Here is a 12,189-nt window from a genome sequence, read left to right as displayed (position 1 = left end):
AAGAATTAATTTTGCACAGGAAAAAAAAGGTTTCTAATTCTGGTTTACTCTGTTCAGATCCGTATTTTCAGCCCCTGGAGTTGAAACAGGCGAGTGGCTCTGTCATCACAATTCACTGAGTTGGAGACCTGGGCTCATCAGAAAATTTTCTGCCTCGAGTGCTTTCCCTAGGAAAACTTGACTGTCCCTCCGGGAGTTCTGGGGAGGAAGAAAACTATTGAGATAAAGTTGAACAAAGAATAGTCAGCACCAAGAGCCTAAGTTGCTGTTCATTTTTCCTTTAACCTGCAGGCAATTAGAACCATAATGTGGACACTAACTATCCCAACAGACATAAAGATCTCAGATTAGATGGATTTTGCAGCAGACCTCACAGCAGTTCCTTAGAAAGGGCAGGCAGAGCAATTCTCCAGTGGTTCTGTCCCTGTGATCTAAACCGTGTTCCCCAGATCCCTGTGCTGGATGTTTAGAACAATGTTTTAGGACAAGTCTTCTGGCAACTTTTAAATCTTTACAGGTGCTATTATTGAGGTGTCAGTTGTCATGCAGAAGAGGATAATATTTCACGACATCAAAATACTCCATAAGCATTTCAGAAGGTTGATGATATTGCTGCTAGGCATAGTCAAACTCTTCTTCACATCACTGCAGACTGAGGTTTTCCCTCTGCTCCACACAGTCCAGATATAATCCCTTCTGATTAGAGCCTTTCCTCTCTGATGCTCTCCTTTGTCATCCACACACTGGGAAAATTGCTCTCTGTTGAATTACATGCTCTGTGCCGTTTGCATAGTTGTCTTTTTCAACCTGGAAGCTAAGCTGTCTGTGCTTGAGCAGCGATAGGATTCTGACTTCTAGTAAATCTTTGATTAATGAAGCTCAGGTAAACAGATTAGTCATTAACCTTTGCTTCTCATGATCAGATTACTTATTGATGTAGAGTGGTTGTGCTGCTCCCATGCTGCCAGGGATGGGAATCTTGCTTTCCCTTCAGACTTCAAGAATCTTCCCACCAGCCAAAAAGGACCCTTTTTCAGGATGGTGATATTAGAGAGTTGCTGCCTCTGCAGGGACCATTCTATTTTGTATGGGATTTCACTGCAACCAGGGCACTTACCTGCAAATATTAATTGGTGTTGCACACTAGAGGAGTGTGCCATTTGTTATCTCTGGTTCTATATTTCAGCTAGACAGATGTCAGAGAGGGGAACTCAGCTGAGGCACAGAGCAAATACACACAAAATGAGACAAGTTTTTAATAAATAGTGCACTCGGAATCCATGGCTGTGCAGGAAAGTTGCTTAAACCCTTGAGAAAGGCCAAATTCTTGGTCAGGAAATCATTGTATAATGTCCATGTCTGGAGATAAACAGAAGGCTGCTTTAAATCCATTCAAAGTTGACATAATTCTGGGCCCTTTATCTGCTGTACAGGTCTCCCAGGATGGGCAAAGGCAATCTCTGAGCTGAGGGCAACAAGAGAACCAGGAACAAGATATCTTTTTTCACTGCCAGTTCTGTCAGGTCTTTGTACATGGCGTTCATGGCCTCTGTGAAAGAAAGGGTTAATGTTCCATCATCGGTTGAGGAGAGTTTCAGATCGAGACATGGGGCAGGGAGCTGAGCACTCCTTTGTGACCACAACTGCAGTGCTGCCCATCTGGAAAGGGCTTGCAACCTCCTTGATTTCCAGAATATCTCTACCAGTCTCCATGGGTGCAGAGACTCATCTACCAGAGGAATGGAGAGAGATCCAGACAGGGGTCTTATTTTCATCACCCGCAAATTTAGATGTAGGAAGGTCATGTGGGACAAATGAGCAGATGTGACCTGTGCCTACCTGCAGCCTACAAAAGCAGAGAATGAATTCCAGTTACACACCCATCTAATTCATTGATCTCTAATACACTGGATTATATTTAAACACTGCAGTCCTGACTGCAGAGAAGTACAATCAGAATAGAGAGGGAAAAGCTTCATATTTTCTAGCTCATTAACAGACTGAGCTTCATGTTTGCACTTTCATTTTTGCATGTTGTAAACCCCAGCCCTCACTCCCGTTTCCAGTCCCGGGATCCCCCATGCACACAGCTATTAGCAGATGGAAATCTAGCAACCTGATCTGTGGGCCCAGTTGGGTAATCAAACATTTAATTACTAACAATTATCCATTAATGCTTATAAATTAGGTTGCCAAACTACTTCTCCAGACTACAAATATTTGCATCTAGGCTTGTCTGCAAAAATGGAAGATGCTTGTGCTCAGACACAATGTTCAACACTGGCATTTTCACCTGGACTCTTCAGACTGACACAGAAAATGCAAATATTTTCTGCATCAGAAAAGTATGAAAAATTGGGAAATTAGAAGTTGAAACTGAGGGAATCATGAATTTCAGGTTCTAAGTCAAATTCCAGGCTTGCTTGATTTGTCTCCCATTAAGATCCTTCTTCCTTTTCACTCTTCTCTCTCGCTTCTTCCTCTGCAGTTGATTAAACATTTGCCTCTACCCTACGAATATATATTGGTCCAGAGGGCTTATTTTATTCTGAATTACTTCCTGATATTAATAATGGCTTTTTATGACTCATCATGCATCTAGGAATGTTGCTTATTAAAATAAAGACTAACAACATGATTTCAGGTAACACTTCAGAGATGAACTTGTGCTTTTCACCACCACTCCTAACTAGGAGGGACTGTAACCCTCTCCAGTAGGAACACACTGCATTGCTATGCAGAAAATGTAAACCAATTCTATAAAAGGCTTCCAGTTCCCATCCTGTTAAGTAAGTTTTGCTTTCTATAATTGTCTGCTTTCTACTGCCTGTTTTATTAAAGTGATGTGGTTATGATCTCGTCCACGTGACCTCTCCCTTTGCTCACAAGGGAAATGTTGGAGTGGTATTGCAAGCACTGGAACTTCAAGGCTACATTTAAATTAGTAAATTCAAACGTGTCTGGAAACATTCCCAGGACTAGAACAAAACTGTTTATACAGTCAACTGCTAAGCTGTTCTCTGGCACGAATTTGGCCCGTTCCAGCTCCTTTTTTCCCTGAATGGATTGTGATCACAGCATGGCCAAGGAGCAGTGCACATTAAACTCCCACTTTTTGAGAGGATAAATGAGTTTACTTGTATGTATGCTGTCCACCTGCTGGCCTCGGTGCTTATTCCAGAGTGCATTTTATTTATCTGGTGAGGTAGAACCCAGTACCCAGGCAAACAATTTTCTTTGGAGAATCACATCGATTTGAGGCAAATGCTGCACATGGCAGGGACCAAAATTAGCCACTATCACGCACAGTAAAAGCTGATGCATGTGCAAAATTAGGCTCCCAGTAACAATCTGGATAAGTATCAGTTGGATCTGAATGGTGCAAAAGCTGAGCATTATAAAGACAGGGTCCTCAGCTGAAAGCTAATGTCTCTTGTTGCATTATCAGGCTCAAATGCTCTGCCAGAGAAATAGTGCCAGAGGAATTGCAGAAAGAAGAGGGTGTGACGGTTTAATGGGATTTTAGTAAAATATGATATATTTTTTTTAATTTGCCTGAGTGTTTTATTCTTTTTAAGTAACTCTGAAGGGATCATCTAATTCTATAGATAAGCCATGTATAGTCACCAGCCCAACATAAATTAATTGAAATGGCTGCTGAACACAACACTTGCTTTTACTGAGAATGCAAGAAGTCCTTCAAGGACTACAGACTCTCTATCTCTTTTTCTACCTCCCCTGGGGTCTCTCTCCACTCTTTTTCATCTTTTTTTTTTTCTCTTCCTTGATGCCCAAGATGGTTCCATTAGTCTTGCAAATATTAATTCCCAATGCAAACAGAATGTGTCAGGTACAGGGGGATGTAAATGGAAAATTAATTGAAGAGCAACGTGTAGGCTTGTGCTAGACAATGTCCTCAGCATGAATACTCAAACAGAAACCTGCCACTGACTTGCTGCCCCTCAAAACCCCTCCACACACGGAACACAAAGCTGGGCCGCTGGCACGGGAGGTGCACACGAGTTTTTTGAACAGTGCCTGAGAATTGATTCCTCTTTGGGGGTTTGTTGTTCCAGGATCACTGGTGCACAGCCAGGACAGAGCCGTTGCCCTTCCCTCGCTCAAGGCCTGACCCAAACACGGCCCCAGGAGAGCCATGGTGCAAGGTTTTGTCGTCCTCCTCTTCCCAAGGCAATCAGTCCCTCAGGAAAGGTCAGGCTGCCACCAGCTGCAAAGTTCCTGTTAACCCTCTCCAGTCAGGAGTGGTCAAAATTCATCACTGACCATGGAGCTGTGAGCAGGAGCTTTTGGAGCTTCCTGCCAATCTCTGGCAATGCAAAGTACATAAAGTGATCAATGAATTTTACTGCTTTATCTGTTTCATAAATTGCCCTCAGAATATGATGCTGTTCAAATCACTTGCTGCAGATGCTTTGCGAAAAAAGAAATTTCTTCAACACTTCATAACAATTATTTGTAATCTATGTTATTTTGACAAGACCCTGTTGATAATATAGTGATTTTTTTTTTTTTTTGGCTCATTGATTAGAAGAGATTTAGATTTCTGAATTACTAGGCTTGGAGGTGAGAATTCAGAATTTGATTTCAATTAATAGACCTTCAATTGGAAGAGATAATAGTTCACTCATTCCTTGTCCTTGAACAGCACAAACCAGAGGTTTCAGGCGGTTCTTTCCCCCCGTACTTTGATGTATGAGTACATTTGACAAAGCTTTATCTCCTAGAAAATTATTCAGTCTTTCTTTCAAGCCATATAGAATTCTCCTGCTTTCAATAAAAATCCCAGATGTTCCCATGACTTCCCCCTCATTAAAATAATTTGCTACAGTATTCCTGGGAAACTAATAGAAGTAGTTGAGAATACAAGCAGAATTTGTAATGAATTTTCACACACTTTTTTAGCATTTTCCTAGCAAAAGTTCTAAGTTTTGGGCTGTTGCTTCTCATTTTTATCCAGACTCATTATACCTGGTTTAGTGACACCCGCAGTCTGGATCCTTTCTCTGGTCAATGAAGAAAAAGAAACTGTCCCAGGGGGATTGCATTTTCCGAGGCTGGTCTCCCTGCTGACTACAATAGGAGGCTGGAAAAAACAGCAGACCTTCAGCACCTCAACAAGATATTTAAATATCTTGTGGTGGGAAATACCCTGACTCTGCTTGCTCATCCTTAGGGCTGGTTATTGGAATGAAAGAATGGGGCACAAATCTGGAAAAAAACCAAGGAAACCTATCACCCATCTCCAGCAGTCCTTACCGGTCTTTTCTGGTGCCACTGAGAAATACTTTAAAGAATCCACCAGGGTCAAAATTGTTTCCACTCACTGAAATTATAACTCTATTCCTCAGCTTTATCGTCAGCATCCTGAGCTTTTTTTGCTCACCAGGGGGAAAGCAATAGGTCAGATCTTTAACATGCACAATATTAGCTTTCTAAATCCTTCTTTCTCTTAGGATTTACTCGACTAGATAATTTCTATTTATTTTGGACACATTCTGATATCGTGTCTATAGAGATTTGTGGGGAAAGTACAGATGATACAAAGGATTTTCCTTTTTGCTCTTAAACACCAACAGTCTTTGCCTCCTTTCACATTTCCATTTTCTCTCTTCTTCTGTTTTTCTGCACTCAGCATCCTGCAAGCAGTGCTGTACAGTCTTCCAGTAAATATCTCATTTAAAGAGTGGGGAAGCCTGAATTAAATAGGGCAGGGACTCTTGCTGGCCCGAGTTAATGGAGATTTCTTTTAGTGAGATGTCAGATCCAGACAGTTCAGCTCCGCCAGTGTCATGACAAACCTTCCTCCCACATTTAACAGTGTATGAACAATGAGCCACTAGGAAGGTGTGTGATAGCCTTTGGATGGGGCCACGGCTCATTTTTAGGTATTTTCTCATAATTCAGGGCCACAGCTTATAACCTCATATAAGTGAGTGAGAACAGCAAGAAAACCAAGTGCTGGAACCAGGAGCAGCTGCCATTAGCCCAAAGGCAGACAAGAAATGCCATCATCTTGGCCCAGTCTTGATAAATTAATTATGCTCTGTCCTGCAACCAGTGGAAAATGTGGATGTGTCTCCATGATAGCTACAGAGGACAACCTGACATGTTTGGAAGGTGAAATTGTTCTAACTGGTGTAACTGAAGCCAGAATTTGGGACAATGTTTCCCAGTTGCTGGAAATTTCATGATCATAATGGTGGTCCTCTGAAATCTTCAGAGAAAAAGCATCTAATAGGGGATCATGTATGGCAGTGATGCATTGTAATTAGAATGCTGGAGCTCATAAAAATTGGCACCGCTCTAACACTCCCAAAATTGTGCCACCTTGTACTCTGGAGCAATCGTTAGGGTAATGGACACTTTCTACTGGGTGGTATCTACCACCACTTGACAGTTTCATAAATGTGATCATTTCAGAAGTGAAAAAACTTCCATCCTTGCTGGGGGAAAAATAAAAAAAAAAGGTTAATTAACCCCCAGCTTTCTTTTCTGAAGCACACCCTCCTAGAGCATCAGCACACACAGAAAGCTGTGCTACTAAGGCTTTTTTTGGTGCAGAAAACCATCTTGGGTTTTCACATATGCTTCCAACACGAGAAGTTTCCTCATTTTGACAAAATGTGTTCCCTATATTTTTAGAGCTGGGTTAAAACTCTGCTGCTCCGGAGAGGACACAGGGCAGTCACACAGCTGCGTTAAGAGCAAATGTCAGAAGTGCTGGCACTAATGGGGAAGCGACAATGCCCTTTGCTTCCCTGCCCCTGCCCTCCACTTCTCCCTTCCTCCCTGGGCCTGACACCCTGTGCAGGGAAACCTGCCCCGGTTTGCAGATTAATCTGCTGTTATCCTGCCCCAGAGCAAACAAACAAACAAACAAACAAACAGACAAACAAACAGAGACTCATCTGTGCAGAGAAGATATCATTAATATATGACCACAAGGATCAGAAAAACCAGTGAGAGTGCAAACACAGCCAAGAACATGTGTGCAGTGTGTTCAGGATGGATTGCCCAACTCTGAGGGAAGCAAAACACAAGAGTTACACTTCCGCCAGACAACATGAGTGGCTTGTCACCAAAAAAAAAAATAGGTTTAAAGACTACACTTGCCTTCCCTCATGCACCCCTCCCTCTTCTCCTTACTGCATTCCTCTAGTCCAGTTAATAGGTTGTGATTAACTCTTCCTAAATAGGAAAGTAAGAGTACGTCTATAAGTTCTCAAAAAAAGTAAAGATATCTCAGATGAAAGATGAGGGTGGCTTTGCAAAGGACAAGGAAGAGCTTCCCAAGGCACACAGAGGCGATCACAGCTCACAGCCCACCACATGAGGTGGGATGGCTCACACTGCACTGAGCCCTGAGGAAGGGGTTGCCCAGTATCTTCCTCATCAGATCTCATCACGACTAACCCACATCAACATCCATCGCTGAATTCCTGAAAAGAGAGGGTTAATGGTTCACAAAAATCAATAAAAGATTGCCATGATGGGAGAGCCATCCTGGAATGACAGAGTGGGTTTTTTTGCTGCCAGCAATACTCTCACATTTACTTAGAGAGCAGAAGCTGTGATATCTAATTCTGGCTTAAAGTCTCTCAGAGTCTGGTGTTCTCCACCTCCACTGCTAGTGACCAAGCAGTTTTTTCTCTATCGAGGCTGGAGTTGATGGTGCTGTTTGATAAAGCAAACAGCCAGGACTGCCCCTGTGCCCCAGGCACACAGTGAGCACAGCAGGGTTCGTGCTCCCTGGCTGAATTTGCTCAGTGTCACCACCCAGCAACAGCCCATGCAGCTGATTGCTGCAGAGTGATCTGGGTGTTGAAACACAGAAAGCCTCTTAGGGCTCCCCTCTCGCATGATTTGTCTTTTCAGGCCTCATCTTTTCCTGCCTGTTTATTTATTTATCATATATTTATTTGTTCAATTTTGTTATTTATTTATTTATTCGGTAACCTCACTAGGATATGCAGTGACCAGTAGATCTAATAAGAAGCCTGAAGACATGGTTTATGTCCTCATTTCCTATTTCAGACTACTTCGGGGGCCAGTTTTTTTAAGACTGTCAGAACAGTGTCCCACTGGTGACCAGAGTTCAAGGCCTTCTGAGATGGTCACTCAGTTGTTCAGGAGTTGCAGGAGCTTTCACAGTCAGGGAAAAGAACATTATGGATAAAAAAGCAGGACTAAGGCCTGACATTTCTGCTTGAAGCTTGGCCAAGGAAATTGGAACAGACTGAGGAATCCTCTTGGTGCACCTCCACAGGTTCAGCCCCGTCTCCAGCCCAGCCCTGGGCTGCAGTGCACACACGAGGGCTTCGCTAGGGACAGCAATAGTGGAAACAACATCCCGTCCTATTAACAACATCTATGCAAATACACACTTTTGGCTGGATTTTTTTTGTTGGGCTGCTTTAACCATAGATCTAATCTCTTCACCTTTGGCATTGAAAATGTGTTTTAATTAACTCACCAGCAGAACACTAGGCTGGGATGGTCTGATCATTTTTAACCTTATTTTCCTGAATGAAAACAATACTGGCCAAATTTACTATACACCATCACCTTAATTACCTGTCTTAGACAATCCCTTTCACACTCACTTGCAGTTTATCACCGTACAACACAGAAACTCTTCCTCTAAAAAAAAAAAAGTTTAAGTGCTTCTGAGATTCAAAATGCTTCTGAGATTTTGAGATTGCTTGTGCAGCTATAATCTTAAAGAACATCTGCTACATTTGTGTGGTAAAGGAAGTCTCTTTAGAATACAGCCTTTGATTTCTATAAAAGACAAATCAGGCCACATGTTTTTGTTTTGAATGCTTCTCATCACAAGAGGAAATTTTCTGCAGCTTGGAATTTTGAAGGCATGAAAAATGTATTTATTTTTTTAAACAAAGAGCGCACATAAGAACATCAACAAAACCCCTCAGAAGTGTTAAAAACCATTCCTCTATCATCTTTAAAGAAACCCTAACGACTGCCTGACCCACATTTTGATCTACCTTTCTATCTTAAGTTTATCTGGGTCATGTCATGTCTTTGATCCAAACATATAACTCCTATTGACATCTCAGACCTTAGGAGATTCACCCATCATTAGCTCTGGAGCTGCTTATAGCCCAGACAAGCAGAAGATTGGAAGGTTTCCCTGGGCTTTTTCTATTTGTCTCTCCAAGTGAGTGTGTCAATAGTGGTGGATTGACAAACTGGCTTTGACACCAGTGTGCACTGAAGGCAGGAGTCAATGGTACCTTGTGGTGATTCACAACAGATTTTTTTTTTTTTTTTGTCTGATTCCTAACTATCTATTTTTTAAGTATGAAAAAATAAAGGCTTCTGGCTTTTCATTGAGAACCCCTTGTTTAAGATTCTAAAAATGATTTGTTGCTGCCCATTTCTTCCACCTACACTTCCTCTCTCTTCTTCGTGGGGATCCTAGAGATTCCTACACTGAGCTTCTTCAAAACAGACCACGCTTGCAGAGAATAATCTTCTACACTTATCAATCACCCAAATGCTTCATAGCACCCCTCTCTGCTTCTTTGCCCCTGCTGAGAAGCTTTGAGCTAAAGCAACCCCTATGTCTCCAACTAATTCTAACAAAGTGTTGAATCCTGCCTAAGGTGGGCTCTTAACCCTGGGTGTGGGATCACAGGGTTCCATTCTCCCTTTTCCAGGGTTAGAGGAGTCCACAGGTCCCTGCTGCAAGCCCAGGGCAGGAGGGAAGCAGCAAGGATGTTATGCTGGAGCACAGTTCAGCCAGGTACACCAGTAGATGTTACATTTAGAGGGGTGCACACAAATGTCTAAAACACAATGTCTATTGTCTCAGCACTTGAATCAATGCACAGTCAGTATCTGCCTTCTGATAAGCTTCTGATTACCAAGATTATTTTTACTTTTGCATGCTAGGAATAGACTTTTGCTGTGATTTGAAATGCAAAAGCTACAGTTCTGCATAACTAAGATGCTGATACAGAGAAACAATTATGATTAAATTTTAAAATCTCAGATCACCAATCCTCTAGCAACTCCCTTACAGTTTTGGAGGCTTGTCAAGCAGGTATGGCTAAAGAGTGTCCTGCTGATAGCAGCTGTGAACTGAAGTACATCCTTTTAAGTGATAACTGCTGTCAAAGTGGGGAGACAAGCAATAAGGGCAGAAAAGCATTTCAGTTGTAGCAGCTTGCATAGCTCTCATATAATTTGTATTTTCATTCACTGGAAATACTTCATTAGCTGTCAATTATTTTTAGTTTGTGGAGGAGGCTTTTTTCAGCTCATTCATTTCTCTTGTCATCAGTCACTCATCTCGTGTTTTAATGCCCAAGAGGTATCAAAATTCATATATTTATACCTTAGGTGATGCCCAGACCTCACTGAAGTCAATACAAAGAAACCAGTTAGTTTAAGGTCCACTTGTTTGTGACTCTGCTTTTCCTGCTAAGCTTCTAATCAAACTCAGCTTTACTGTTCTGTGAAATATAGGATCCCTTTTAAAGGATAGTAGACTCAGTTTTATCTGAAGATTTACTGTGAAAGAGAATAATCTTTCTTTTGCACGTGGAATGGAGAAAGTCCATGGAGATAACTTTGGAAAGTTGGAGAGGCTCTGTCATTGATCCCTCATGGCTCTAACAGAGGTTTCAGGCCTTAGGCAGAGCGGACAATGGATCAGAGCTCTGCCTGGGCTCCCACCACTCTTATTTTCCCTGTAGAAATCCCTCCCCCAGTCAACAAACCAAGTTCCTCCCCTCCACGTCCCTGTGCATTTGGGAGAGAGAGCACAGTGCAAACGCACACTGGAGTCTGCTCTAAATGGTGGCAGATGTTTTTCCTCACAGCAAAGGAGCCTCTTGTGCAAATAGCAAGACAGACCTTTTTTTTCCTTTTTTTTTTTTTTTTTTTTTTTTTTTTTTTTTGCGCAGAATAACTGTGTATTTACATAGTTGTGAAATTACTTTTCTGATAGAGAATCAGATTTGCAAAACATTCGGTGCATTTTTTTTTTTTTTTTTTTCTGTAGTCATGTCCTCCCCTTGCTCTGAGATGCAGCATTCCTCCTAAACAACTGCCTCCTCTCCTTAGTACCCTCATTTGTATCATGCTTGGAAAAGAGATCCCGAGCTAGTTGTCATTCAAACGTCCACCCAAAGCCTGGAGGAATGCATGGAAGAGCCCCCAGGGGATTCAGTGAGGTCTGGGTTGGGTACTGAGCTCTGGGTGCAGCGAGTAACCAACCCACTGCACCCTGCCAGGTTTCAGCTCTGATTAATGAATGTGCAGCTCTTTGCAGAAATGATTCACTAAGCCTTTCAAGTGCACCAGAGCTCATTTTTCACCAAAGTTTTCACCGTTTCCATGTGATTTCTGTAGAAACATACTGAAAAGCTGGGGCCTGGCTTGGAGCTGTGGTGTGCTCTGAGCTCACAACTGAAAGTGTGATCAGAGGGGAAGCTGAATCCACAGCTCACTCCTGAGGTGAATTTGAATGGCACAACTCCCTGTTTTTTTGGTGTTTTCCACTCGTTGTGAGTCTGTTTAGAAGTTCAAGCAATTCAAGAAAGTCCAAGCACACATTTCACTTTTACTGAGATGAGAAAAATCAGCCATGTTGAAACAGCAAACAGTCAGGGTTCTGCTTTGTTATGAATCTAGACCTCTTTTAAAAATTCTGACCAGATTTTGGGGAAAGTCAGGCACAGTTTCACATAACACCATTGCAGCCAGAATTTCAGCTCTTCTTTATAGCTATGGCACTGAGTTCCAATATATTTAGCCTTTTTTTAATATAAATAATCTCGTTTCTCAGCTATAAAGCAAGTGCGGGTGAGGAGGTGGTGACTGTCACTGTAGGATTAAAAAGAGGGAGAAATGCTTCTGCAGTGCCTCACATTGGATGGAGTTCTGACCTTTGTCTCCTGCATCCAGAGATGGAGAGGACACGAGCAGCTTTTTCCAAAGAGCTCAGGTCCCAGTAGTTCCCATTATAACTCCATGACTCAACACCTAACGTGATCTCTGCCCCTGACACAAGCAGGGTGAAGAAAAAAGAAATACCCAGTCACCCTTGGAGCGACGTGTCTTGCTGACAGTTAATTCGCCAACAGCACTCTGTGGCTTTGTGTATTAATTAAGCCGCAAATTAATTCATGAATGTTGCCG

This window comes from Hirundo rustica, chromosome 16, assembly GCF_015227805.2.
Source record: "Hirundo rustica isolate bHirRus1 chromosome 16, bHirRus1.pri.v3, whole genome shotgun sequence".
NCBI classification, from domain to species: Eukaryota; Metazoa; Chordata; class Aves; order Passeriformes; family Hirundinidae; genus Hirundo; species Hirundo rustica.
Note: the sequence above shows the minus strand (reverse complement) of the source record.